The sequence below is a fragment of the Triticum aestivum genome, chromosome 1A (assembly GCF_018294505.1).
Source record: "Triticum aestivum cultivar Chinese Spring chromosome 1A, IWGSC CS RefSeq v2.1, whole genome shotgun sequence".
NCBI classification, from domain to species: domain Eukaryota; kingdom Viridiplantae; phylum Streptophyta; class Magnoliopsida; order Poales; family Poaceae; genus Triticum; species Triticum aestivum.
The window spans coordinates 47,535,371-47,560,618 of NC_057794.1; positions in this window are offsets into that span (position 1 = coordinate 47,535,371).

Genomic DNA, 25,248 nt, shown 5'->3' on the forward strand with positions numbered 1-25,248 from the left:
GTCGTGAATGAGCTTCAGGCTTCGGTTTTCTTAGGTCCCTACTGCATGACTTTAAGGGATATCAGAGATAGAGTTGCAAACTTTCAATCTTGTTCATTTAAGTTTGAGCAGCGCCTTTGTAATGGTGAGCCCCATAACCTAGCTAGGATGGCAACTAGTCTAGATGTGGGCCGATATGTATGGTTGGGCGATCCTTCGGATCACCTGTGTATTCCTCGCCATATTGAGTTTTGAATAAAGCGTCGTGTTACTCAAAAAAAAAAAAAAAACTGGCACGCGTAGGTTTACCTAGGTGCGAGGGTTTGGTCGTTGGCGACCGTGTATAAAAATCCCGTCTCTCGTGTTTGGCTGTGCTTTTGGCCACCTCCGGGTGTTGCTTTCAGCTAATAATACACATATATGGAGCTAATTAATCTACATGTGTGTGCAGCTCTCCACGTTCACGTGCCTCCATTAGACAGTCTCTCATTTGTTTTGCATCATGTGATCATTTATACTTTACTGCTTATATTTTCTCCTCTCTTTGTTTCGTCGTATCCCCGGTGCACTTGCTGCTGTCGTCGTGTTGATGGCACGCAGCCCATGTTTCTTTCGGGTGCTGGAAGCGAGAGAGCATACTGTTAAGCGTTGGTAGCCGGGTCGGTTTTCCGGCGGTTCATTTTCCTTTTGTTTTTCTTGTGCAGAGAATTGTCGTCTCCTTGTGGTCCTATTTTCTGTGCCGTCATGTTCTGGGAGTTGGGTCATTTTCCATCCATGGTGGCACGCCGGCAATCTACCAAGAGGATTTGGAAGGGTCCGGCAAGCAAGTCCTGGCTATCTCTGAAGCACACATCCACCTCCCTGGGCCAGGCTCCTCACTAGCTGAACATTCACTGCCTGAAAGTGAGCACAGCTCAGCACAGCATAGCTCCTCCACTAGTGCAACGAACCCAAGCGCCTACCCGAACTCCGATCGATCTCTTCAACAAGTCTGTGTTTCGCTTCTCACCAAGATACACCCTGGCGTCAATGTCATCACTTCTCCCCAACAGGTGTGATCGTCCTCTATAATCTCCGAGTCTGACCTCACCGTAGACCAAAATCGACCCAACCCTCACCATAGAGAGGCCATGGAGAAACAAGAAGACTCGTGTCTAACGGGTGGCATTCTCTGTTCCGTTGGAAACAAATTTCTGGATTTCAATGTGATTTACCTTGCTTCCCTGGTCCAGGGGTGGCATTGAACACGATCCGGGACCGGCACATGAATTGCACGAGCGTGCAGATAAATGTTCAATAATGCATCGGTCCATACGTACGGTGCATGCATGGCCTGTAGCAATCTTAGGTACTAGCGACGTAACTAGATTTGCAGTGATCTTGGAAGCTAGCTGCTGCCAGCATGACAAGCGTACGTGCAGCCGTGCAGCCATTGCAATGCAAGCAGCAGCACGTTGCTTTGTCACCAGACAAAACTAAAATAAATGATCCCTACGAAATGTGTAGTGCATGTTTTGATTGACTGATTGACGGCGTAAATCGAATTGCTATACATGCAATCAGTACAAGTTTTTACACAATTTCACTCTTCCAAAATGGGTCGGCCGGCCTTCTTCTCCCGCGGTGTGGACGTCTGTGTGTCTGTGTCAGCGTCTCCCCAAGTGGCACTCTTGTCGATCTCACGACAACTGTGATCTACCCACACCCACAAACAAGTAAGTACTGACCACATGCCAGCGACTTGTGTCTGTGAAGCAACGAGAGAGCAAAGTCTTGCGTCCAACCAATATACACGTATGGTAGGTACCAAATGTCCAAATCTACTGCATTTGGAAGTCAAGTAAGCCTGAAACCTGAAACCATCGCCTTCGTGCCTATAGCTGAGCATCCATTGTCCGAAAGTGACCAGAGCCCGACTCTCCGGTGGACCAAACCAAACGAAACCGAACGTGCATTGTGGGGGGTGGGGAGGGGGGGGGGTACTCTCTCTGTTGAAATAATGTTGGGATATCTGGTAGTTCCCTCACGGCCGCTTGATCGAGATCAAACGGTGGCAGACTGTCATGCTACTCTCAAGAAGTTGTCACCCCTCTATAACTAAACCTACCATCGAAATTGTTTGCAAATGTCAACCTCTCCCGGTGAACGTTCGCCACCTATTGGGGTTCGACAAAATGTTACCTGGGGAATGTCAGAATTTAGATTCCCCAACGAATATTGTATCATTCGTTAGATTTGATTCTCCTGAAGCAGATGAACTGGCCACGTCAGGAATTCTATCTCGTTCGCTGCAGAGTGAGCCCATGTAAACGGGTAGAGTTGACGAAATTGCAACCTTTTTCCTTCCCCTGTTTCCGGAATTTCCCATTTCACTCGAGAGTGGCGAGTTGAGAAAGAGGGGCGACTGGCCGAGGTGCCCGTCGCGGGGTAGTCTCCTTCTCTTGTGCGTCATCGGAGGTGGGTGCTCGACGGTGAGTTTGTGTAGGAGGCGATGATGTGGGGCGAGCGAAAGATTTTGGGCAGCCAAGCCTTCTCCTCTCATTGGCGGGTTGCGCAGAGGGACGTGTTGGGAAACGTAGTAGAAAACAAAAAAATGCCCTACGATCAAGATCCCATATCACTACGCAGATGCATTAGAGGTTTAGATCGGATCGTTACCAACTTCAAGTTGCAGTAGAAGAAGAGTTGGAGCATATCTTTGGTGAAGCCCCTCGAACCATTCACGAATGATCTCTCGAACCAAAGACCGAAAGCATGACCTCTCTAGGGATTGCACGCATTCGGGCTTCACGATCCGGCAGCGTTTCGCCGTCGAGAGCTTGACGTCGCCGGAGAATCAGAGGAGGGAGAGGAGAACCTCACGGAGTTTCTATGTGGATTAGAGAAAACTAGAAATAGCTCTAATCTAGAACAAGTCTAAATTAGAACTAGAACAAAAGAGAACTAGAGGAGGCTCCCAATCAATAGAACTTGTATACCACTTGAGGCCAAAATCCTCTAGTATATATATAGGTGAAGGGAGAGGAAGGGGAGGAGGAGTCCTCCCCCAGTCCAATTCGGCCTCCCCTAGCTAGCCCATTAACTCTAAATAAATATTAGGGGCTCCTAGATAATTATCTAAGACCTCTATTATTTATATTAGGTGCCCGAGAACAATTTTTGCATATATATAATTTCCCACTATTCCCCGAAACACTTCCGGTAACCCCGAAACGCGTCCGATTTCTCGCGAAACTATTTATTTCATTCTCGAAACTATTTTGAGAATAATTTATCATATTCCTCACTCCAATAAAACTCAACAAATCGCAATCCCCTTAAGAGTGCGGCCCTATATTTACGATAAAACATAGACATGAACGAAAACACTTTTCGTTCAATGATCAATAGCGAAACCGTGGACATCCGTATTGATACCTATATTTACACGAATGATATTCGAGTGAACCTTTATTTATCATATGTCATTTCCTTTGCTTCGCGATTCGTTAGAAAACCTGAGGTGAGATACTTCTGTATCCCCGTGAGTCATACACATGCTCACTATACTGGTCTCTTCGTTACTGGTTTTGTTCTTCTTTCTTGTCGTCATGCTCCGGTATTCCTGTGAATTTAGTCACATGTGTCTGACCAGACGATGATGGATGCCGTCACACCGAGAGGGCCCTAACAATATCTCTCCATCGTCTAAGGAGAAAATCTCACTCTTGAGCTATCAAGCCCCTTGTCATACTTTTCGATAAACTTGTAAGTTGTCATTATGATCACCGTGTTACAGATGACGTTAGAGCAACCCCAAAGTGTATCGGCTAGTATGAAGTGACTCGATAGCTCATGGTATAAGGAACTAGACATACATTAACTCTCCGTGATATTACTATAGACTTGCGACCATAACATCACTAAGTACAACAAACAACTTGGGTCAATTCAATATGATCGTTCTTCTAACATCATACCCTCAATGTTGTCGGGTTCCTTATTACACTAAACAAATGTCTGTGATCATGAAAACATAATCATCATAGAACACTTGAGCTAGTCATAGAGGCAAGACTAGGAATAAGGTTTTACGATTTACCATTCTACTCATGCTAATGATTTTTTTGTCTGAATCACGTATGCAAGAAATATCGAAGTTATAACATACAACATAAACACTTACCTATAAACATGGAAATAATACAATATTACTGCCTCCAGGGCATACTTCCAATAAGACGTCGAGATGGTGCAGGGAGCCGCACGATCTCGCGATGATGGATTGTGCACGCTCCTTAATGACCCACAAATATAGGGGATCGTTTGTAGCCTTCTTCGATAAATAAGAGTATCAAACCCAACGAGGAGCTAAAGATACAACAAATATTCCCACAAGTTCTATCGACCACCGATACAACTCTACGCACACTTGACGTCTGCTTTACCAAAAACAAGTATGAAACTAGTTTGTAAGTGTAATGCTAGAACTACTTTGCAAGAATAAAACTAGAAGTACTTTGCAAGATAATAAAATTTAGGTGTTTAGTGAAATGGTTTGTGTCAACAAGAAAGTTATTTGTTCCTAGGCAATCGATAACAAGTACTGGTAATCATTCTTGCAATTTTATATGAGGGAGAGGCATGAGCAAACATACTTTATCTACTTGGATCATATGCACTTATGATTGGAACTCTAGCAAGCCTCCGCAACTACTAAAGATCATTAAGGTCGTGAAACCCAACCATAGCATTAAGTATCAAGTCCTCCTTATTCCCATACGTCATACCCCACCTACTCGGGTTTAAGTTTCTATCACTCTCGCAACCCATCGTAAGCGAACCATGAACATATTGCAACACCCTACAGCGGGGAGGGGGGGGCTCACGTTTGCGCGAGACAGAAGGCACCGTAGGACAACACCATAAATAAAATATACAATCATACCAACGAAGATCACGATTAACCCACAAGACAAAACGTATCTACTCAAGCATCATAGGATAACCATAGATCATTGGGAAATAATATATGGAGTTGAGCATCATGTTTAAGTAGAGATTACAGCGGGGAGAAGAGGTGTTACACAGCTGCATAGAGGGAGAGACAGTTGGTGTTGACGGTAGCAAGTTTGTTGATGTAGACCGTCGTCCCGATCGTTGCCCCGGTGGCACTCCGGCGCCACGGGAAGCGAGGGGGAGAGAGCCCCCTCCTCCTTCTTCTTCCTTGGCCTCCCCCTATATGGGAGGAGAGTTCCCCCTCTGGTCCTTGGTCTCCATGGCCGAGGAGGGGCGGGAGCCCTCTCCGATATTGGATCTCCCTCTTTGTTCTCTTCTGTTTCGCGCTCCCCAGATCTGGCCGAAAACCGTTTCTTATATTCCTGGAGATCCGTAACTCCAGATGCGCTAAGATTTTAACACGATTTTTTTTCGGGATATAAGCTTCCTTGTGCCCTAAGTAGGGGTCCAACCGACGTACGAGGTGGGCTCAACTCACCACGCCACTCCTGGCTCCTCTGGCGCGCCCTGGTGGGTTGTGCCCACCACAGGCCTACGTTTGCGGTGATTCCAACTCCCAAAAATCACATATATTCCAAAATAATTCTCCGTGAAATATTATTGCATTTGGACTTCGTTTGATATGGATACTTTGCGATACAAAAAACATGCAGAAAACAGGAACTGGCACTTGACACTGGATCAATAGGTTAGTCTAATAAATCATATAATTAAAAAGTTGCCAAAAGTATGTAAAAGTTGTATAATATTGGCATGAAACAATCAAAAATTATAGATATGATGGAGACGTATCAGCATCCCCAAGATTAATTTTTGCTCGTCCTCGAGTAGGTAAATGATAAAAAGATAATTTTTGATGTGGAATGCTACCTAGCATAAACTTGATCATATATCTAATCATGGCATGAATATTAAGACATAAGTGATTCAAAGCAATAGTCTATAATTTGACATAAAGACATCAATACTCAGGCATCCCAACAAACAATCATGTCGTTCAGAATATCAACGCTAAAGAAAGTTATCCCTACAAAATCATATAGTCTTGTCATGCTCTGTCTTCTTAACACAAAGTATTTATCATGCACAACCCCGTTGATAAGCCGAGCAATTGGTTCATACTTTTTAACGCGCTTTAGCTTTTTCAACCCTCACGCAATACATGATCATAGGCCATGGATATAGCACTATGGGTGGAATAGAGTATGATGATAGGGGTAAGTATAAAGAAGACAAGAAAGTAAGAAAGTCTCACATCGACGCGGCTAACCAACGAGCTATGGAGATGCCCATCAATCGATATCAATGCGAGGAGTAGGGATTGCCATGCAACGAATGCACTAAGAGCTATAAGTGTATGAAAGCTCAATATGAAAACTAAGTGGGTGTGCATCTAATCCTATAATGACAAAATCCCATTAGTATATGAAAGTGACAACATAGGAGACTCTCCATATGAAAAACATGGTGCTACTTTGAAGCACAAGTGTGGTAAAGGATACTAACAATGCCCCTTCTCTCTTTGTGATTTGATGAACCAAAGTTTGTTCGGAGTCCCGGATGAGATCACGGACATGACGAGGAGTCTCGAAATGGTCAAGAGGTAAAGGTTCATATATTGGAAGGTTAGATTCGGACACCGGAATGGTTCGGGTCGTATCAGATGAGTTTCGGAGTACCGTGGGTTACCGGAACACCCCCCCCCCCGGGAAGATAATGGGCCATACATGGGCCTTAGTGGAGGAGAGAGGGCCAGCCAGGGAGGTGGCGCGCGCCCCCCTTGCCCAGTCCGAATTGGACAAGGGGTGGGGGCGGAGCCCTGATACGTCTCCAACGTATCTATAATTTTTGATTGTTCCATGCTATTATATTATCAACCTTGGATGTTTTATATGCATTTATATGCTATTTTATATAATTTTTGGGACTAACCAATTAACCTAGATCCCAGTGCAAGTTTCTGTTTTTTCCTTGTTTTAGAGTATCGCAGAAAAGGAAAATCAAACGGAGTCCAGTTGACCTGAAACTTCACGGGACTTATTTTTGAACCAGAAGAAGCCCACGGAGTATCGGAGTTGGACCAGGAGAGTCCCGGGCTGCCCACGAGGGTTGGGGTGCGCCCACCCCCTGGGCGCACCCCCTACCTCGTGGACAGCCCGGAGGTCCACCGACGTACTTCTTCCTCCCATATATACCCATATACCCTAAAAACATCAGGGAGCACAATAGATCGGGAGTTACACCGCCAGAAGCCTCCGTAGCCACCGAAAGCCAATCCAGACCCGTTCCGGCACCCTGCCGGAGGGGGAATCCTTCTCCGGTGGCCATCTTCCTCATCTCGGCACTCTCCATGACGAGGAGGGAGTAGTTCTCCCTCGGGGCCGAGGGTATGCACCAGTAGTTATGTGTTTGATCTCTCTCTCTCTCTCTCTCTCTCTCTCTCTCTCTCTCTCTCTCGTGTTCTTGAGGTGGTACGATCTTGATGTATCGCGAGCTTTGCTATTATAGTTGGATCTTATGATGTTTCTCCCCCTCTACTCTCTTGTAATGGATTGAGTTTTCCCTTTGAAGTTATCTTATCAAATTGAGTCTTTAAGGATTTGAGAACACTTGATGTATGTCTTGTGTGGGATACCCGCGGTGACAATGGGGTATTCTATTGATCCACTTGATGTATGTTTTGGTGATCAACTTGCGGGTTCCACCCATGAACCTATGCATAGGGGTTGGCACACGTTTTCGTCTTGACTCTCCGGTAGAATCTTTGGGGCACTCTTTGAAGTACTTTGTGTTGGTTTGAATAGATGAATCAGAGATTGTGTGATGCACATCGTATAATCATACCCACGGATACTTGAGGTGACATTGGAGTATCTAGGTGACATTAGGGTTTTGGTTGATTTGTGTCTTAAGGAGTTATTCTAGTACGAACTCTATGATAGATTGAATGGAAAGAATAGCTTCATGTTATTTTACTATGGACTGTTGAATAGATCGATCAGAAAGGATAACTTTCAGGTGGTTTCATACCCTACCATAATCTCTGCGTTTGTTCTCCGCTATTAGTGACTCTGGAGTGACTCTTTGTTGCATGTTGAGGGAAAGTTATATGATCCAATTATGTTATTATTGTTGAGAGAACTTACACTAGTGAAAGTATGAACCCTAGGCCTTGTTTCAACGCATTGCAATACCGTTTGTGCTCACTTTTATCATTAGTTACCTTGCTGTTTTTATATTTTCAGATTACAAAAACCTTTATCTACCATCCATATACCACTTGTATCACCATCTCTTCGCCGAACTAGTGCACCTATAGAATTTACCATTGTATTGGGTGTGTTGGGGACACAAGAGGCTCTTTGTTATTTGGTTGCAGGGTTGCTTGAGAGAGACCATCTTCATCCTACGCTTCCTACGGATTGATAAACCTTAGGTCATCCACTGGAGGGAAATTTGCTACTGTCCTACAAACCTCTGCACTTGGAGGCCCAACAACGTCTACAAGAAAAAGGTTGTATAGTAGACATCAAGCTCCTTTCTAGCGCCGTTGCCGGGGAGGTGAGTGCTTCAAGGTATATCTTTAGATCTTGCAATTGAATCTTTTAGTTTCTTGTTTTATCACTAGTTTAGTTTATAAAAGAAAACTACAAAAAAATGGAATTGAGTTTGCCTCATATGCTTCATCTTTTTAATATCTTTCATAAGTATGATGAAAAGGAAAATTATGCTCAAGTGCTAGAAGAAGAAGTCTATAAAATGTTTGGTACTAAATCTTTGAATGATGAGCATGATTGCAATGTTGTTAGTATGAACTCTTTGGTCATCCATAGTACTAATGATGATTGCACTAGTTATGATGAAAATGTCTCCTATAAACATGTCAATTTTTGTGGAGTGCATTGGGTTTGCAAGTACACACCAAATAGGGAAGATAGATATTGCAAGAGTCATAAGCATTTAGAAACTAAATTGTTGCAAGAAAGGCTAGATATTAGTGCTGAAAATTTAAATTTTCTTAGCCGTACCTATGAACTTTGTAATGAACGTGATCATTTCAGTACCCAATGCAAATTGTTTCATGATCGTATCGTGTCCAAAAATTGTGATGACTTGATTTCTCTTGCACATCATAATGAACTTAGTTTGCTCTTGGGTTATGAAGAAATGAAACGTATAACTAAGGTTATTCCATAATTTGCCCTTTATAGAGTTCTTAATTTTGATAAAGAAGAAATTTATATGTATTGTGCGGTGAATTGCATTGAAAATCCTTATATTGACAATTACATAAAGAAAATAAAACAAATAGAGGATGAAGAGAGTACTAATGAAAGGGAAAAGACTTCCCAATATTCTCCTATATTTCTTATGATGAATCAGGTAACAAGGAGGAGCCTTCTATTCAACCAATCTCATTAATAAGGAGCTCCCATAAGAGGATTAAACCCACACATGATGTGAAGAAGAAAAAGAAAAAAAACGGAGAAGCAAAGGTAAAAAGGTATCTATCCCAAATGATTTTGCTCCTATTACTCCTTGTGATGATGATAATTGCTATACTATTGGTGCTATCCATACTATTAATGATGAGAGCGATTATGCTTATGATATGAAAAGGCCCCAGCTTGGGGATGCTATGCTTGATGAAGATGATGTTTTTGAGAATATATTTGCTGCAATTAATGTTAGCCCCAAGCTTGGGAAAGCTATGTTTAATGAGGATGCTATTTTTAGTCTCTCAAGTTTTGATATGCAAATTTATAATGATGATAGAATGCCTCCTACTTATGATTATCATATTGATGAAAGTGGGTTTGGAAGAGTGTCAATTTTAGGAAGTAATGATCCCACTATTTTGGAGGATATTGAATCTTATAATATTTATGAAAGTGTATTTGGAGAGGTCATGACTTTATTTAGTGATGTATCCACTATCTTGGAAGAGGTTTCAATTGATTATGATGAGAACAAAGTTGCTACTTATGATGATTATTGTGATAACACGTATGCTATACAAATTAGCACTACAAAAAAAAGACACATCCATGAAATTTTGGGCTGAACGAAATTTTTTTCTATCATACATATGACACTTCTATGACGATAATTGTGACAAAACCCGGTATCATCATAAATATGGTGGGCTCCTACTTCTATGACAAAAAATCATGACAGAAAATGGGATTTTCGTCCTGGGCGGGCTGGAGACATAGCTGCATGACATCCTTTGGGCAGTCCATGACGGAAAAAACCGTGGTAGAAGCGAGGGGGAGGAAAATTTCGGGGAGTTCCCGGTTATGGTGGGAGGTCGGGGCTGAGCGATGCGCGTTTCTCTCGTACACGTACGCGCGTGTGTGCGAGGCGTTGGCTCTAACTGAACCCGAGCGAGGCGTTGGGCTCTAACTGAACCCGAGTGATTGCACTGCAGGCTACGCGTTACTGAACCTGAGCGATCGATTGATGGATGTTAAATGAACCCGATCGAGCGATTCCTTCGCTACTACTACTAACTGAAGCTGATGGATGCTGCCTCAGGGACGAATAGTGAGTGTTGCAGGGGGGTTTGGATGAACAGTGAGCGGTACGTTGCCTCTGGATGAACAGGACCCCCGTGGTGTGGTGGAGGGCTGGATGAACAGTAGACGATGGAGGGGTGCCCGTGGAGGGGTGGTTGAACAGGACCCCGTGGTGTGGAGGGCTGGATGGACAGTAGACGATGGAGGGGTGGTTGAACAGTAGCCGGTGGAGTAGCGCGCGGTGGAGGCTGGATGAATAGGAGCCCATGGAGGCCGGAGGAGTTCGACGGTGGAGATGAATAGTATCCCGTGGAGTCCCGTTTTGCGGTACGCCACACCCCTCCTGATGAACAGGACACCCATTTCAACTGTAGGAGGTCTGTTTCGTCCGTTTTGCGGTACACCACACCCCTCCCGGTCAACAGGACCCCTGTTTCGACCGTAGGAGGTCCGTTTCCTCCGTTTTGTAGTACGCCAGACCCCTCCCGATGAACAGGATCCTGTTTCGAATGTGGCCGGTCAAACACAAGGCCGTTTCCTCCGTTTTGTGGTACGCCAGGCCTCGTTTCCATCGCCTATTCCGTCCAAGCCCTCCCGAGGAACACGACCACGCATTCCGTTCCGACCCAGCCGGTTGGCTCCCACGCATTCTGTTACCTCCCAATGAACACGACGCATTCCGTTGCCTCCCCATGAACACGGCGCATTCCGTTGCCTCCCATGAACACGACGACGACGCTGCCTCCCCATGAACACGACGACGACGCTGTTTCTCCGTTTCGACCCAGCCATGTACACGAGCCCTGGCCGTATGTATGCGCAAGTAGGCGTTCGAGACCTAGCCCGTATGTACACATACGTGGCTGTATTTTCTTTCTTGCACCCTGGCCGCTGTACGTACGTGTACATGCTACGTGCACGCCTCTACTACGACACGTGCGCGCCTCTACATCCACCAGTATATATGTGCGTACATGTTTGCGACCAGAATGACAATACTACGTACGCTTCGACCAGGTGGGTCCCGACTGTCAGGCACTTCCTTGCCTGCGAAGATGTAGCTGGTGGGTCCCGGCAGTCAGGGGGGCGAATCATTTTTTTTTGCCCGGACGCACTTCCTTGCATGCGAAGATGTAGCTGCTGGGTCCCAGCAGTCAGGGGCAAACGTTTTTTTGCAAAATACGGTGGCCCGTCCGGTGGGTCCCCGCTGTCAGGTGGAGGAATAATTATTTTGCACGTAATAAGGAGGCACTTCCTTGCTGCGGCCGTGGACCCAGCTGTCAGCCTCTCCATGTATAGTCCATGTTCGATGGAATCCGTTCCTTGACCACGTTGACCACGCCGCGCCGAGAGCACCAGGGCGGTGGACGGCGGCGAGGCCTAGGAAAGGGACGATGCGGAGCCGGGGAAGACGCGGCAGTGGATGCCCACGCATAGAGGAGTATGAGGGTTCACTGGTTCGCTGCGGTGTGAGGCTACCGTCGCCGCAGAATAACAGGGGGTGTGGGTGAGTAGAGGGATGACCTGGCCAGCAGTGGGAGTAGTAGGGGGCGGTGAGGCCTCCACCGCATCGCAGCCGGCCACGGGAGGCAGGAGCATGAGGCACGACCGATGCTGGTTTGGGCGGCTGGAGCAAGAAGACCAGAGGTTGAAGAAGAACTACGGCCGTTGGATGGACATCGTACAGTCAGTGGAGCTAGAATCATGCATATTGACTAAGATGACAAAGCCCTCCGTCCCCGTCAACTTAGTAGGCCTACAAGTCAGCCTGCAACTATACTGGGTCCCAGCTAACAGGGGAGTATTCATTTTTTTGTGCGTAATAAGGAGGCACTTCCTTGCGTGCGAAGATATAGCTGGTGGGTCCAAGCTATCAGCGGCGGTAACATTTTTTTCGCGAAATACAGAGGCCCTTTCGGTGGGTCCCTGATGTCAGGTGGAGGAATCATTATTTTGCACGTAATAAGGAGGCATTTCCTTGCGTGCGGCCGTGGATCGAGCTGTCGTCCTCTCCACGTACAGTCCACTTCAGATGCATGTCGGTCGTTGACCACGTTGACTAGGCCGTGCCGAAAGCAGCAGGGCGGTGGACGACGGCGAGGCCTAGGAAGGGAACGACACGGAGGCAGGGAAGACTCGACAGTAGTTTCCCACGCGGAGGGGAGTACGACTGTATGAGGGTTTACTGGTTCGTCTGTCGTCGCCGGAGAATAACAATAGGTGTGGGTGAGTAGAGGGATGGCTAGGCCAGCGATGGGAGTACGGTGGGGCAGTGAGGCCTGCGCGGCAGCAGGGCCGGCCGCGGGGAGGAGGGAGCATGCAGTCCCGCCGGCGCTTGTTTGAGCGGCTGGAGCAGGAAGAGCAAAGATTGAAGAAGCACGACGACCGTTGGATGGCCGTCTAACAGTCACTGCTTGTGCGTCAACCTTTTTTTAGGAAAGTCTCAAATCTGTGGAAAATAGCATACAGCCCATCTGCCATTATTTCTAATAATTTACAGCCCATTCAAAACTGGCGGATCTCGGGTAGGGGGTCCCGAACTGTGCATCTAAAGCGGATGGTAACAGGAGGCAGGGGACATGATCTTTTACCCAGGTTCGGGCCCTCTTGATGGAGGTAAAACCCTACGTCCTGCTTGATTTATTCTTGATGATATGAGTATTACAAGAGTTGATCTACCGCGAGATCTGAGAGGCTAAACCCTAGAAGCTAGCCTATGGTATGATTGTATCTATATGTTTATCGACTAGCCTGGCCTCAGTTTATATAATGCACCAGAGGCCTAGGATAACAAGAGTCCTAGCCGAATACGCCGGTGGGGAGGAGTCCTTGTCTTGATCACCAAGTCTTGTAGAATCTTCCATGTATGCGGCAGCTGTCCGAACTGGCCCATGAGTATACGGGCATGGGGGTCCTCATCCCAATCTAACAGTCAGGGAGATGACGTGGTGAGTACCCCCTAGTCCAGGACACCGTCAGTAGCCCCCTGAACCGGTCTTCAAGTTTAGAGACGCTCCTCGATTCTTCCGAACTGTTCTTCATCTTAGGTTGTCGGTCTTGGAAACTGGTTCAACAAATCTTCCCATCTTCGATCTTGAGGATCACCGAAATTCATTCGACAAGTTCACACGTCGGGTATCCGAGGAGCCCCTTTAAGTTTCCAGCCTTTATCAATGCCTTGTTATTTTTATGCCACACCTCGGGTTTGAAGTTGTTCCCGGGAGGTAGTGTCCTCTTGCGTCTGAGCTCTAATGCTGGACTGCATTCGAGGTATCTTTTGCAGCCGAGCACCAATGCCGGACTGCTTCCGAGCTCCAACGCCGAAATGTATCCGAGCTCCAACGCCGGACTGTGTCCAAGCTCCAACGTCGGACTATATCCAAGATGTCATAGATCATCTTGGTCCAAAAAAGTTGAAGGAGTTTAGCCGAGCTTAATGCCGGAAATGCCCTCTATGGAGCTATCCACTAGCGCCCGAGCTTTATGCCGGACTGCTTCCGAGGTGGTGCACCACCCCGACTGGGCCGATTTTTGGTCAATATTTTTGATTGGTGAAATTTATTCTCTGCCAAGATATATAGTCAGTAGCCCTCAAGGTGTGTATCGGTCTAAAACCCGAGATGCACCTGAAGGATGACGTAAGACCGCTGATCCCAGTAGCCGCTGAGATTCAGGTTGATTTGCAAAATCAGCCTAAGGATCATGTCCTAGCTCGGCAGAATACTTCGGGACACAAAAAGTAGCGTGCTCAGTCCTCGAGACTTAGGTTGGGTGCGGCCGACCAACCTGAGGATCAAAATCTCCTCGGCCACTGTGTTGCACTTAAAATTTTCTGCATTGAACAAGCAATGCAGTAGCCCCCGAGACACTGGTCGGGTGGCAACACCAGATCAGGGGATCGATGTGCCCCTTTAATATTTTTAAATAATAAGCCCGAAGTCCAGTAGCCTCCGAGCCTTAATGCGGGCACGGGTGGCCGAATTAAGGATCGCTATCCATAGTAAAATCACAAATTATGTGTAATGACTCTATGTATCCAAGTACTTTACGTCATTAATGCTCGGATCCGCATTGTACAAAACTTCGCTGACCGACCATCGGCTTCCACCTCCTCGGCCAGTAGCCGAGGAGTGTTTGTCCTACTTTGTAAAGCCTTTATGAGGGCAAATATTTACGACAAATAAGGCAATCTAGCCATACGGTTTTATAAGCAAAGGTACGCAGAGAGATATGTTATATTACTATTTAACATAAGAAATGTCTTCCAAAGAAAATAGTCCCGCTATCGGTTCCTTTCTTTGGGTTGTCATGCTAAGCATGATCATGAAACCTCAGCTCTAATGTAAGAGCAAAATATCGAGGATTTAGTTTGGGAAAAATAAGTGCGCTAGCTTTCGGCTTCACCCAGTCTGAGGTCAGAGCTCGGAGGACCCGGTCGTGACAATCGTAGAGGTGCTCCCTTTACTCCCAAGCCGAACAATCGGAAATGTAGGGGTAAGCACAGGAGCCAGACAACCCAGCTTGCAAATCGCTTAAGTCAATATGGTGCATATTGTGGCGTAATACACGAACAAAGAACGAAGCCGTAAAAGTATAATCATATGCAAGAGGAAAAGCTTCATAAAGGAAACCCCAAATAAACGGGGTATTTGAATATGCGTGTCACAAACAAAGTTTGGACAAGGAAATTTTTTACAAGCAACTTTTTTTCCAAAAAAGTATAATGTTTGGTTGAACCGAACACAAGTTAAAAATTAAAAATTTGAGCATGAAAGCGACTTAGCTGGTTAATGTGTTCGGCATTGATGACGCGGTCCGAGCTTGATGCGGGACAAGGTTCCATCCCCCAAGCCGGTCTCGAGGTGGCGGAGCGGAGAGCTCGACACGCCGAAGTGGTGACATAGCACGGTCAATGCAGGCTGGCAAAGTGATGCCGAAGTCCCCGGCATGGGGTAATGAAGTGTTGACGAAGCCCCCCATCTAGCCGAGGTGGCGTGGTATGTCAGTACGCCGAGTTGACGATACTGTCCAACCCGGATCATTTTCCTGTGCACAAAAAATAGTGCAAACTGGAGATAGTAATAATAATGATAATAAAAAATGTTGCATAATAAATAATTTATGCAAAGTGAGTAATAAAATAAATATGGCCTGACGCCGAAGTCAATGTCGATGCAGGGCGTCGGCGTGATGTGGTAAAGGCGTGGCAAAGCCTGAATTCACAGGTCGGTCCGAGTTCCGGATGCGGCATTCGCCGGACTATGTACGGAGACTGACCAAACCACCATGCGACCGTCGTTAATGCAACCAACATTTGATAGACCTGTGTACATATGATGGACAAGGCAGAGTAATAACTCCTTGGAAAAAATGAACCCAAACAAGCAAAAAATACTAGGATTAATAGCACCTGGTTTATTTGTTGTAGCAATCTGAAGGAAGGTGATTCCCAAAATTGGGACTCGATCCGCACACCCATTGCCTGATGGGCGATAAAACGATGGCATGGCAATGCTGGCAAAGGTTGGCTCGCCGAGGCAAAGCCCTCGGTCCAGCTAACGTGATGGAGCTGGTCGGCTAATGACGCCGAAGTTCCCGGAGTAGGTTGATGAAGAGATGGCGAAGCCCCCGGTCTAGCCGAGATGTCGAAGCCTCGATGTCAGCCGATGAGTCGAAGTAGGTCGGCGTGATGGAGACCAGCTTGAAGAAGCAATAGTGTGGCCCTGCCGATGCAGGTCGTGACGTGGTCGATGCCGCCTTGATGAAGTGACCGTGCGGCGATGCCGGTATGCCCGCTCCGTGTAATCCGTAGGGTGGCGATGTTGGTGATGATTCATCCTCCGCGATGCCGGACTCTTGTTCGGCTTGCCGAGATGATGATCCGAAGAATTTGAGATCGTCTCAACAAAGTGATGATGTGTCTAGCGCAGGTCTGCAGCCTTGGGCAATATTGCCGGACTGGTTTGACACCAGCATGACGATGAAGATGACCTCAAGGGAGGCTTAAAAATTTACGGGCACGTGTTTAAAAACAACGCACAGTACCCTAGAAAAGAATTCCTCTAAAAAGGTTGTCCAATATCACGTTCGCAAAGAAACATGAATTCTGGTCGGATCCTTATTCGCGGAGAAAACGGATCCGAAAATTGGTCCACTCGTCGGAAGGTTCCCGAGGTTTGAACCATCGGATCGAGCTGAAATTCGGAGGGGTGGTAGATATGGAAATTCCGCAGTAGATTAACACTTGGATCTTCCAAAGGACCTCCGAGCTGGGCTCTAGAGACCACGCCCTAAACTCGTCCAGATTCCCGTCCAGATTTGACTCGGCTTCGGTATATCGTAGATTGTCGGAGATTCCTCCATCAGAACTCGACGAAATTTTGCATGTCTGTTGTAAATGTAATTCCGCACTATTCAACCGAAGCAATCGTCAAACCGACGCTCGAGGAGGCGGTGACGGCGAATACAACTTCGCTGTCCATAAAAACAGCACGGCCGCCCGAGGGCAATGTTGACGTTGAGCCCTCGAGCTCCATGGATGACTCCTCTATGATCTTGATAGAGATTGGAGTTGATGTTGAAGAAGGCCCCCGTCCGAACATGACGATCGGAGACGGAGCACGGTCCTCGGTCGAGCCAAGGTGACCAGTCGAGCCGGTGACGAAGATGCCGGCATCGCAGTTGACCCGCAGACGAGCCATCGATCCTTTTGCCGATCACACAGCGGAACTCTCAATGAAAGCACCAATATCGGTGTCAAAATTGGCGGATCTTGGGTAGGGAGTCCCGAACTGTGCGTCTAAGGCGGATGGTAACAGGAGGCAGGGGACACGATGTTTTACCCAAGTTCGGGCCCTCTTGATGGTGGTAAAACCCTACGTCCTGCTTGATTTATTCTTGATGATATGAGTGTTACAAGAGTTGATCTACAACGAGATCGGAGAGGCTAAAACCCTAGAAGCTAGCCTATGGTATGATTGTATCTATATGTTTATCGACTAGCCTGGCCTCGGTTTATATAATGCACCAGAGGCCTAGGATAACAAGAGTCCTAGCTGAATACGCCAGTGGGGAGGAGTCCTTGTCTTGATCACCAAGTCTTGTAGAATCTTCCATGTATGTGGCAGCTGTCCGAACTGGCCCATGAGTATACGGCCATGGGGGTCCTCGGCCCAATCTAACAGATCGGAAGATGATGTGGTGAGTACCCCCTAGTCCAGGACACCGTCAGAGCCCATATTCTTTTTGTTAGCATTGCAGCCCATATTGTGGCGACGGTTAAAAAATTATACGAAATTTTGCATATTTCGGTGCAGTCCAAACTGTTTGTAATCCCGAAATTTCGACTCACATTGAAACTAATTTTAAAAATAAATGTATATCAACATAAAATCAAACAATTCTCCATGCATAAAAATTAATGTAATTTAAAATCTCGAAATGAAAAAAAAGATATTTGAAACTAATTGCCGATTTGATGTGTTTTAAAAATGTATAGCCCATTTCTCATTACTGATGGGCCATTTTCTCGGCCAGCCGAATGGAAGCTCTCTTCGTCTTGAAAGATTTGCAGCCCAATAGGCATGACAAAGCGACTTACTTGGCAAAACACAAAAACCTGGGCTGTGGCCATGGACCCAGCTGTCAGCCTCTCCACGTACAGTACTCTTCCAATGGAATGTCGTTGACAAAGTTGACCACGCCGCGCCGAGAGCACCAAGGCGGTGGACGACGGCGAGGCCTAGGAAGGGGACGACGCGGAGCCGGGGAAGACACGACAGTGGATGCCCACGCGGAGAGGAGTACGAGGGGTCACTGGTTTGGCTGTTGTGTGAGGCTGATGTGTGAGGGACTGGCTAGCGGTGGGAGTAGTAGGGGGCGATGAGGCCTCAACGGCAGCATAGCTGGCCACTGGAGGCAGGAGTAGGCGGCCTCCCCGGCGCTGGTTTGGGCGGCTGGTGCAAGAAGACCAGCGATTGAAGAAGCAGTAGGACCGTTCGATTCAAATCCAACGGTTACTGCTGCTAGAATCGTTTGTTGACTAAGTTGACAAGCCCTGCGTACGCGTCAACTTAGTAGGCCCACAGGTCAGCCTCCCAACTGGTGCGCCCTAGATGTCAGTGGGAGGAATTTTTTTCGCGTAATAAGGAGGCAGTTGATTGCGTGCGGCCAGGCCAGCGGAGGGAGTAGGGTGGGCCGGGGAAACCTGCGCGACATCACAGCGGGCCACAAGAGGAGGGAGCAGGCAGTCCCGCCGGCGCTAGTTTAGGCGGCTGGAGCAGGAAGATCAGAGATTGAAGAAGCACGTCGGCCGTTGGATGGACATCCAACAGTCACTGCTGCTAGAATCATGCGTTCACTGACAAAGCCTTGCGTAAACAAGTCAGCCTCGAAATCTGTGGCGTGTACAGCCCATTTGCTATTATTTTTATAATTTTTACTCATTTTCTAATTCATATGGAATTTATTGCAGCCCGTTTTCTGGTCAGTGCCAGGGTCAAAAAATTAACTAAATATGTGGGAAATTTTGAAAATTCGCAAATTTTTGCTGGGGAATGAAATATTCTTAATTCAAAAATTAATAGCCATACTAAAACAAATTTAAAAATAAATTAGTACTATGTCATGTTAAATCCAATGAAATACGTATAAGATATCAGTGAAGAACAAAAACAAAAAAAAGAAACTTATATCCCATTTGCTATAAATTTTTTGGAATTTTCAACCCCTTTTGATATTACTTTTAACAGACATTGACCATACTCTTAAGGCAGGCCGGAATGCATCCCTCCTTGTCTTGAAAGATTTGCAGCCTAGTAATTCGGAGAAAACAAATAGGCCTAGCTTGGGTATTCTTCAAAAAGAAATACTGGGCTACCTATTTTCCCAAAGAACTACTGCATGAGCATTTAGCTTTATTTATTTATTTACTTATCTATGTTTAGGGGACTATGAGCATGTACCTGGGCCGGATTCATGTGAGAGCCTCCCTTCCAGTTAATTATGGGCTTCTCTATTGGGCCTTCATCAGTGGGCTTCATGTTATCAACAAGTGGAAAATGTGTTCCATATGAAAAATAGTATGCGCTACGTACGGTACGGGGCACTAAAGGATCGAACCATGCAACGACTTCCAAAACATTGTGTTTGGCGTTCTAACAACACATTTATGCAATCAACAGACGAAATATACTACTGATTGTACATTGAAAACAGTAGCAGCAGCAATCAGGGCTAGGGGTGCAACAGAAGCATTAAGTAGGCCTGAAGAGTGAAGACGCAACTCTCTCTTCCAAACCAAACATCAGACATCATTACAAAAGGGCTACCAAAAAATAACAAGTGTATGCATCAAACTAAATAAAGATCCTACTACACCAAGTGTATGCATCTAATAACTGGCTCAGTTAGACGTTACTATTTATTAAGCTGTGGAGATTGGCTGACGGCTTGAACCAGATGGGTGCCTGACGGGGGAAACTCCAGCCAGCAGGTCGAAGTCTGATACTTGCGACCCTCTCTCCTACTTTGGGCTGCAGAGCGTGGTAGCACATATCAGGGTATGGTGCATGTAGAGACAGATGGTACGCTGTGTACACACAGTTTTTCCTGATGAACGAAACCGCGCTGCCATCATGATCCTTGCCGTCGGTTATCTCCTGGTTAATCGGATAATTCAGTCCGACAAATAGAGAGCGTGTACAAGGCTACTTACCAGCCTCCAGTAAAAAATTCCTGAAGGCCCAGAGAAGCTGGGATCCTGCTCAAAGACCTTGTAGTGACTGTGATTGTATTTCACGAAACAACACGTCCGGTACGTGCGAACGATCATGTCGGTGTACAAAAAGAGGGGTACACTTTTTGTACCCCTATAACTGTGCACGGGCAGTCTGAGCCGCGGATACCACCACACCAAGCAAGGCAAGGGAGGTGAGCCAGGGTAAGACCGAAGCTCAAGAGAACTAGAACGACACCAAGGCCAAGACCACGAAGAGCAAAGGGGACGAAGCTGACTCCCCCGGCAAGATCATTGCGGGGAGACAGTTCTAGCAGCCCTGGCAAGACCCTTGCCGCAGCGACTCATCCCGCGCCTATGGAGCAAATCACCCTTGAGTCCACTGCCCCCAAAGGGCAAGGATTCGGGAGACATCCCCGTGGCGGCATGCAGATCTTTGTGAAGACATTCAAGATTAGATACGCACTAAGGAGACGACAACCCTTGGCGGGATCCCAGCCGAGGAGGACCACAAGGCCCCCGGCAAGCGCCTTGCCGGGGATGACAGCAGGCGCCTCGGCAAGACCCTTGCTGGGGCCCCGGCAAGGCCCTTGCCGAGGACACCCACAGGGCCACCATCAGGCCCACGCCGACTAAACCTCCACCACTGCATGCATGCAGCTGCCGACCCAACCAGCTGGGCAGGCACCCGCGTGGCAGCATGTAGATCTTCGTGAAGACCCACCACTGCGCCACCTCAGCTGCCTGCCTACCTACATGGCATCGCAGGCGTCGCTGGCCAGGGCGCGTGTCGACACAAGAAGGAGCGGCGACGGACGAGACACGTTTCTCCCCCGTCCCCGATAAAGCAAGGACACCTAAGCAAGACGCATTAAATGCGCCTTGTCATGTGATGCAAAGGATAACCTCGCAGCACTGTACCCTTTCCACCTCCTGTGTGCCACTGTGGCAACCTCTTTTTTCCATAAAAGGAGGCCCGAGGCGACCAGAGGAAGGATTCGGCTTTTTGGAGCTCCTCACGCCCCATAGCTAGCTCAAGAACACAGATATACAATCCACCAAAGCAGGAGTAGGGTTTTACGCATCCTCACAGCCCGAACCTGGATAAACAAAACGTGTGCTATCTGTTTGATCCGCTCTTCTCACGACCCCGCACCCCGTTAACCACAGTAGGGATTCTTGTGATCCCATAGGTGTCGTTCCCACCGACATCTTTGGCGCGCCAGGTAGGGGACGCAGTTGTGAGAATCGGCTTTAGCAGTTAGCCCGGCACTCCTTCATCTTCGTGACCCTTGGAGAAGAAAGGAGGCTAGAAGATCGGCACTCGAGCGATTGCAAACAGAAGCTAAGTTGTACTGAACCCTTATTTGTTCTATCCTTCTTATATGAGGTTATTCCCCCCAAAGTTGTCACGCCTTTGTATGAGAAACCTGCACGCCAGGGGGCTCTCCCACGATCGGCAACGCCCTTGCCCTGTTTCGAGTCCGCTCAACAGCTCAAGCGGCTGTGTCGAGAATGGCCGAGTAGCCTTTCACGATCAACAACGCCCTCGATTCTGACTCGAGTCACGCTCGATAGTTCGAGCGGCCGCGTTCAGAATGGAAAGGTGGCTCGTCCGGCAGCACGCATACCCAGCAGGCCCATGGGGATCCATCCCCAAAATGCCGCTAGGGGCTTCCGCGCCGGTGAGCCTACCCAAACGACGTAGGGCGCGCATACAAAGAGGAACTGAATGGGGAAATAACATGCATGAAATTAAGAGTACTGCAAAAGTTATGTTACATCACATCATTGCTGCGGTTCTAACTAAAGATAAAATTTGTCTTGGTCGGGAGTCCGCAGCGGAGAAGAAGAACGGGATGCCTAATCCCGGCGCTGGCCTTCCACCCTCTTGATTTCGTCGATGCAGTCGATGATGGGCTTGATGCGCTCCTTGAGCACCGTGAGGTCAGTACCATCCGGCAAGCTATCCATCGCGGCCTCGAAGTCAAGGTCGGGATTCCAGTACGCCATATTGGTGAGGACCTTGGTCACGACCCTCCGGCAAAGTCGCCGGGCCTCCCCGGCCAACGTGGCCGCTCTGCTGGAGTGAAGATAAGCCAAGGCTCCAAGGACGCCCTTGAAGAACTGGGTCAGCTTGGCGTTGATGGTCCCGCTGCGCTCAGGGGCATAACTCACGTTTGGCATCCCCATGGTGGCCAACTGCGAGGTGACCCTGCCGGCGACGTCCTCCAGACGGCTGATCCATCTGTTCTTGCCTGCCACATATTCCTGGTGGGAGGCGGCCTCGTTCGCCCGCAACTGCTTCTCCTCCTCTAGGCTCCTGGTCAAGGTCTCCTCCCAAGCTCTGCTCCCCGACAACATCTTCTCGAGATTCTCCAGCTTCAGCTTGAGATCTCTGATGGAGTTTTGCGCTTCGGAGAGCTCCCCAGCCCTGCTGATGACTGCTCTTTGTGCCTCTACCAAGGCACTGTTGAGCGTGCTCTTCTCGTTGGACAGCTTGAGGGCCTGCTCCTTCAGCTCGTCCCGCTCTACCTCCAACTCCTTCACCTTGCCGGCATGGGCCAGAGCTTGGGCATCGAGTGCCTCTTTGTGCCTTTGCTCCAGCTCGCGGGTCCGTCGCACGACAAGGGCCTCGAGCTCCTCATCCTTGCCGCGGAGCGTTGCGGCAAGCTTCGCCTCACGCATGAAGAGGTCCTCTTCCTGGGAATCCAAGGCGGCTTGATGCTGGTTCCGGGTGGCCTCGGCCGCGGCGCCAAGTTCGTCGCCTTTTCCTGGGCCTTCTCGATGTCAGCCATCTTCATGGTGAGCTCTACATCGCGCTCGGCCAATTCCTCCTGAAAGGCCCTCTGCTCCTCGCGAGTCTGGTGAAATCAGGTCTGCGTCTCAGCAACGCGCGCCTTGAAGTCCACCTCCGCGTTGTCCACCGTTGCCATCCTGGACTTGACCTTGTCCAGGCGAGCATGGTAGAGCACTTGGAGCTTCCGGAAATTGGCCCCCATGGCACGGAAAAGCTGCTCTTCTGGAGAACCATCGCCGCCAACGCCCGGCTCATCGACCACCTCAAGCCCGGTGGCGGCAAGCACCTCGCCGTCAAAGATTTCCCCTTCGGCGGGCGCTCGGGAACTTGACGCCCCTGGAAGATGGACGAAAAGATCGTCGCCCACCTTCAGATATCTGCCGGGGCCCGAGGTTGAGGAGGAGGGAGGCTGATCATCAACGACCTCTTCCTCGGCGGTGGCCTTGCCGGCTTCCCCGGTAGGCCCACCGCTGGCACCCTTGGCAGAAGCCTTGCCGATCGCCTTGGCGGTCCTCGCAGCGGTGTCCTCGGCAGCATCCTTGGCGGCCTCATCGGTGGAGAACTCGTCAGCATATCTAGCGGCCTCCTCGGTGGCAATCCTGTCGGCCTCCGCCACGGCCTCCTCAGCAATATTCCCAACAACAATATCCACATCCTCCATATCTATTGAAGGAGGGCCTGGGCAGTAATGGGAGCAATGAAGCCAAGAAAAAGAATAAGGGAAAAACAAAGACGGAGGACAGGCGACTCACCAGTGCCATGCTGTGAAGCAGAAGTCCCCTCCCCGCCAGCATTTGGCACCGTGGCAGAGTCACCAGCGCCGAAGTTCCCCTCTTCCTCCATGGGTGTGGGCTCCGTGCTTGATGCCCTTGCCGGGGACGCCCCTCGCGGCGACGTAGTTGTTGGGGGTGGTGTGTTGGGGGTAGCCCTCTACGGCTCCTTCTGCTGCCGCTCCCCTCCTGCAAACCCGACAAGGTCAACACCATAGCATCGAACGCCTACCACATGTCGAATAAGAGGAGGGTGACAAACTTACGCTGGGGGCTGTGCCGGGGGCTGCTGTCCGGGCTGCTCAACACCACCAGTGGCGTCTTTGAAGCCCCAGTCGGGAGCTGACAGCTCGCCGAGGCCTTCGCCCTCTTCACCCTCTGGGCCAACGTCTCTGCATCCCTGCAAAAGAAAAAACGGATCAAGATGAGTGACTTTATTCAGAGGAATGGAAATGGCAGTAAGGAATGGAGTACTTACTCGTCATCCATCTTCTCCTCTTCCACCACTTCCCTTTGCCTCTTCGGGCTGAGAGGCCCAAGATCAAAAGGGAGCTCCGCGTCAACATATGAGTCGACATCTACTAGAGGAGGCGAAGAAGGCGGGGTTTGTGCGCGACCAGATGGGGAAGGGGGAGTTGTCTTCTTCTTCTCAGCGGCCTTTCGTCAGCCTCTTCCCTGCCGTGGCCCTCGTATGACGCCCGGACCCCTCCAGGGTCAATTGAGGCCGCGCAGCCCTGCCGGGCTGGACCGGCGCACCAGAGCCAGCCCGCTGCAGGACTCGCCCTCTTCCCCTGGCTGGCGTCGAGCCCGCCGCCACATCCCCCTCCCTCGACAACTCGTCGGCCGCATCTTCAACAAGCAGAGCTCCCGTGTCGGCGCTGCTAACCTCCCCGAAGGCCGCCGCCCACCGGGTGAGCTCCTCGTCCTCTGCAGCCGTTGCGGCCTTGTCCTCCACACCCTCGGCACTGCCGGCCTCCATGGTAAGCTGTGCCTCCCTCGCCCTAGTGGCGATGTAGTCCAGCTCTGCCTTGGTGGTGTCCATAACAAGCCACCGCTCGGTGTCAGCATTGACGTACACCTCGATCAGGGTGTCAAAGAATTGCTGCACATCAGCATCCTTCGGCTCCTTCCAGCTCGGGACAGGGCCGTGCGCGTTACAGTCCGGCATCATAGCGATGATCTCGGACCGACGTGAATTATTGCACAACGGGACAACCCCCGCTGGCAACTTGAAAAACGGCCCCTTGATGGCCTTGCCGACCTTTGTGGCAGCCCTCGCGGCCTTGCCGGTCCGTTCGACCTCGCCATCGCGACCCACATCAAGCTGAAAAAGCCGTTGGCAGAAGTGGGTATGCACCATCACTGTGAAATTGTGGTCGAGGCCGGGGCGGAGTCGCATAATGTCAGCCGGATTCGTAAAAAGCCAGGCTGGCCTCCCCTTGTTGT